Source organism: Pleurodeles waltl, chromosome 12 (assembly GCF_031143425.1).
Source record: "Pleurodeles waltl isolate 20211129_DDA chromosome 12, aPleWal1.hap1.20221129, whole genome shotgun sequence".
Lineage (NCBI taxonomy): Eukaryota > Metazoa > Chordata > Amphibia > Caudata > Salamandridae > Pleurodeles > Pleurodeles waltl.
In genome coordinates this window covers 5,578,907-5,584,168 of record NC_090451.1, presented here as the reverse complement: position 1 = coordinate 5,584,168, position 5,262 = coordinate 5,578,907, and the positions used below count along the sequence as shown (strand labels likewise).

General features: G+C 45.0%; 1 non-coding gene across 1 annotated transcript; it reads right to left on the bottom strand.

Annotated features, from left to right (window-relative positions):
• Nucleotides 1-2,884: 2,884 nt before the first annotated feature.
• TRNAG-GCC (transfer RNA glycine (anticodon GCC)) lies at nt 2,885-2,955 on the bottom strand. The gene has a single exon. It is a non-coding gene; the product is annotated as a tRNA-Gly (tRNA).
• Nucleotides 2,956-5,262: the final 2,307 nt, after the last annotated feature.

The window sequence follows — 5,262 nt, the reverse complement described above, 5'->3', positions numbered from 1 at the left end:
CTTCTCACCGCCCGCTGCTTTACACCCACTGCACCCCCCCATCCACTGCTCCGTTCCTCCCCTGCTTCCCTTCTCTACTCCCACTACACTGTCTCTCTTCTCATCGCCCGCTGCTTTACACCCACCGCACCCTCCCATCCACTGCTCCGTTCCTCCCCTGCTTCCTCTCTCTACTCCCACTGCACTGTGTCTCTTCTCACCGCCCGCTGCTTTACACCCACCGCACCCTCCCATCCACTGCTCTGTTCCTCCCCTGCTTCCCCTCGCTACTACCACTGCACTGTCTCTCTTCTCACTGCCCGCTGCTTCCCTCCCACTGCACCCTCCCATCCACTGCTCCGTTCTTCCCCTGCTTCCCCTCTCTACTCCCACTGCACTGTCTCTCTTCTCACCGCCCCGCTGCTTTACACCCACCGCACCCTCCCATCCACTGCTCCGTTCCTCCCCTGCTTCCCCTCTCTACTACTGCACTGTCTCTCTTCTCAACGCCCCGCTGCTTCCCTCCCACTGCACCCTCCCATCCACTGCTCCGTTCCTCCCCTGCTTCCCCTCTCTACTCCCACTGCACTGTCTCTCTTCTCACCACCCCGCTGCTTTACACCCACTGCATTCCTCGCTCATTTGCCCCCTCCCATCTTCTCTTCCTGCCCCTGAAGTTCTGAACTTTTATGTCAGTACTGGAATTCCACGAAGCCACCAAGGTCTGTTCCAGATGAACACCGATAGGCAGAGTGCCGCAGCCAATTCTGGCTTCCTTCAAGTTCTGTAGCGGATGTGTCAGTTGTGGTTTGTGCTTATACAAGCGTATCACAAAAGTTCACAACGCTCTGTAGGTGTTGTTGCTCAGCGTAAACATGTCTCTGACATTACATAGGCAAGACAGACATGAATATTATGTCCGGTTGGACCAGAGTTTACATTTGTAACTGATTAGTTCTTGCGTGCCTGGCCCTGTCCATTAGTATGTATATAATTTGAATTTGTATGAGTGTCCAATTGATTCCTCCATGTTTATTGTTCACATCGGCGTGATGCAGTCTGTTTGCATGTTCACAACTGTAAACGACCTATGATAGTTTTGTGTGACATGAGGGTAAAATCTGAACCCTACGTATTGTGAGCTGCGCATTTAGTAAACCGATTAATTAAGGTGGGCTTTGCGGCCACTGTGTGCTATGCAGTTTGTTGGCGCTATGCCAGGCATACCGTGTTCTTCTGGCCTTTGTTTTTAAGGGTTTTTGCAGTCTCACACCTATTGTTGTAGTGCAGTCTGTCTGGAAGAACAATCTTGTGCAGCGTCTCTGTGCAAACCTGTTCGCCTTTTTGCACTATTACTGCATTGAAGAACTGGTTGCATGTCTTCGTGTGGTCCTATCATCACATCCCAGCTTGTTATTTGTTTGGGCTGACATTCACTTCTGTTGGCCCTAAATGGTGCCTGGTGGGAGAACTGGTGAAGCCAAACACGAACACTGCTCTATTGCGAGCATAACGAGAGGCTATCCTTTTTTTTCCTAATTTACAAGACAGTTTGCCTTAAACAGAGCGACTAATTACAACAAAGTGTGCTCATTGTCTGTAACTGTTCTGGCTGCAGTATCCTGGTGAAGCTTATTCTACACTGGGAGCCAGTTGTGTTCCCTTAACTGGTCCATGAGTGGACATTCGCAGTCAGACAGATGATGCACACTGTGTAGGGATTTCTGGGATAGACTGCCACTATCATCGAGTTGTAGAAAAATGTGACACCCTCAGATTGTTGCACTATCTGTCCAATACTCGGTTACTTATCAGAGCCATTTCTTAAGTTACTGGACTGCTTCATTTCAAAACTGATTTAAGGTAACAGTTGGAAAAAAGTACATCTCTCTCCACTGAAAAACTTCCAAAAAGCAAGAGTGTGCTTTGTCTTTCTAATTACAAATTATCTTGAAAAGAGAACATGTCAGGTCTCTTTTCTTTTGAAGCTCTTCAGTGATGATCAGTAGTTTTCACAGAATCTCTGGGAAGAGAAATCACCGAGTGGACCTAATGTTACGTGTGACAACTTTATTAAGTGCAGGTTTTAAGCTACAACATTATATGCCCTGGGACTCTTATTTTTGATTTTTTCCTAAATGTAGATTTGTTTTTCCCATCCTGTTAACCAGATCTTGCTCTGTAGCTGATATCAGATTTTGGAAATTAAAAGATTGCCTTCGTATAATTGTATCTGCGAAGCCATTTCTCTGCTCAGTGCCATCCACACCTCCAGCTCTGACACATAAACCCTCGCTCTCATGTCTGGCATTGTAAGTGAGACATTTCTTCAAAGCTTGTCCAGCTCAGAACATTAAGGTATCTCTTTGAATTCAATTTGTACTCCATGACTTCAGATCCTGCACCTATAAAACCTCTTTATTTTCATTTCATGACCTCAATTGGAGACTAATGTATGAAAACATAAATGTGTGTATTGAATAGCTTCATGTCCGGTGAGGGCCAGGGTATTTCTTGTTGTATTATATTATAATTTCATTTATGTAATAATTGCTACAGCGAACATTTCACAGAAATGTACACAGTATATATTAGGTGAAAACTATAAATGTCACTTTATATCCCAGGTTTCTACATAACATGGCTAAAAGACATTGCCATTGACAAATCCAATAGCTCTTGCATTGCCGAGACCGATTGGCATTGCCAATGCTTGTCTATATTGGCGTGGAAGGTGCTCCTACATTTGCTGTCAACAATTGATTTGTTGGACTGCTCCCTTTTAAAATCAATATAAAATGAATATATGTATTGCCTGTGTCGCAATTATTTAGCTCAAGGCTGTATTCAGCTCCAGTTTATAATACTTCAAAAATGCAAATAAAATTGAAAAAATAGGGGCTGCTGCATTGGCCGGGAATCGAACCCGGGCCTCCCGCGTGGCAGGCGAGAATTCTACCACTGAACCACCAATGCTTCCTTTCTACCTGAACTTCCTTTAAAAGTGAACCACGATGTGAGGGTGTCATGGTAGTACATCTGAGGTTGACAGGAATAGAACCGCCAGAAGCAGTTTAAACAGGTAAACATAGCGAGAACAATCACAAACATCACCTACAACAGACAGCGATGAACTGAACGGTTATGGCACAAAGACTGTTTTCGGCAGAAATAAGGTCTTCTTACACTGACAATTCCTAATCTCAGCTGTGACATAAACCTAAAACACAAGTAGCTTTAAAGTGAGCGCTGGAAGACCCCACTTCTACTAAGGTTCCAATACACCCCCTGCGTAGTAAGGCTTCTTTTAGCAGAGCTGAGATTCACAAGCTAAGGTTCTCTCGATTAAACTGCATATAAAATAAACAAATGCATCCAATGCAAGTAATCAGCTGGAGAGAAGAGAAAATGATTAAAACTTGAAGTGGGTTTTATTTCGAGACAACCAACGTGGTGACAGAAATTGAAAACACTATACCTAGCCACTGGATAAACAGAGATCGGTGGAGACAGTTTATCTGCATGAATACATAATTTCCACATCATCCACCATCAACTCAATAAAGCTAAAAATCTTCAGCCCCAAACGGATCAATAGTATTTTAACTGCTGCACAGAGGGTGCCCCTGCACTTCTGCTTTGCAAGTTAACTGGTCGGCGTATTTCAAACTGAGCGGAAGAGGTAATTCCTTCCTTTTCGTGAATAATGTCTACCGCTGCTATCCACACAAATTGTTTACATAATAAATTTTATGACAAGACCGGAGGCTCTATTATGCGTTCTTTTCTTACTTTATTTTAAACAGCAGCAGTCAAGAACTACAGCTCCCAGGAGGATTAGCGTAAAACTAACCAATGGGAGTAAAACAGAAACAAAGAACTAAGCCAATCAGCATACTCCATTAACCATAGAGTGTACCCTTGACTGCAAGCAGCCCTCTTTTCTTGCTGCTCGCAGTCAAGATAAGTACACTCTTCAGCTCTTGCGTTTACTTATTTAGCTAATTTGGTTAATTGTTTTCCGTTTTTACATGTCTATTGTTATTTACAGGTATCAGTTCGCCGTGTAATCTTAAAACGTTTCATTGCTGGTTTTTTCCGACCCCCTTCCCCCCCCGCGTTACCGTTGTTCGCTAGCTGTGCAGCGCGTGCCGTTGCGCGTTCCATTCGGGAAGCTTCTCCGTCCTGTCAGCGCTTTTACCAGTGCGCGTCTGTCAGGCGAACTGCTCCGCTTTTCTCGAAAGCCACTGCGAAGCCTTCCGTTTCGGTAGCGCGTCTCCACGCGTTTCCGGAGCGGCTTTCTCGTCTTTCTACTGCCGAAGCAGCGTCTCTTCGTGGCCGGCACACGTTTCCTCCCTCTCTCCTTCTCGGCCCCGCCCAAGGGAGGGCCTTTTCAGTTTTATAAGAGCGTGTTGCTCTCTATTAACTCTTTAGTTACCTCGCTGCTCCTGAGACGTTTTATTACTTCTTTGGGCAGCTGTCAACTTTAAGGCAAGATGAATACAGATACTTCATCTGTTAATACGGATTCTGAGGATAATGAGGAGTTTTTTAAACAGGATCTGAACAAGTTTATTAAATCCTCAGTTAAAAATGCATTAAAAGCATCTATGGTTACGATGTCTAAGAACATCGAGAGTTCTGTAATTTCCATGATGTCCAAACCCATGGCCCATTCTGCGGGGGAAGGCAGAAAACGCAAAATAAGCTCGTCCTTTAAAACAGCGAAAGGCGCACATGCAGAGAGTGAGCTTGCCTCACACCAGAACGAGGACTTGGTTCCTCCCAGGCCTCCTTCTAAGGAGGGGAATTCTTCCAAAAAGTCGGGCTCTCATGCCAAATGTAAAGTTAAGTCAAAACATACTTTAGCGCCGAAAAAGATTGCTGTTACGAGGGTTTTGGACACGGACGAAGAGGGCTTGGACGATTTATCTTCGTCAGATAATCCGGATGACTCGCTTGCTCATTCTTCTCCCCCTTCCAAACGTTCGAAACTTTCCTCTGGTGTGCCATCTACCAGTGTGGTTGATGCCGAAGGGGTTCCCATGTTCGATCCGTCACTCATTCATCACCCCAATTCCACGGAGTGGTTTCCTTTGGATCACGTGGCTGAATACATTTCTTCCCGCTTGCGTCTTCCATTGGATAAACAGACTCGCTCCAAACTCAGGTCTGAATGCCCTCGACCGTCCTTGGACTCTAACATTACTCTGACTCCGGCTATTGATGAGTCCCTCATCACATTTTTTACAAAATATGGAAAGGATCCCCGTAAAGGGGTTG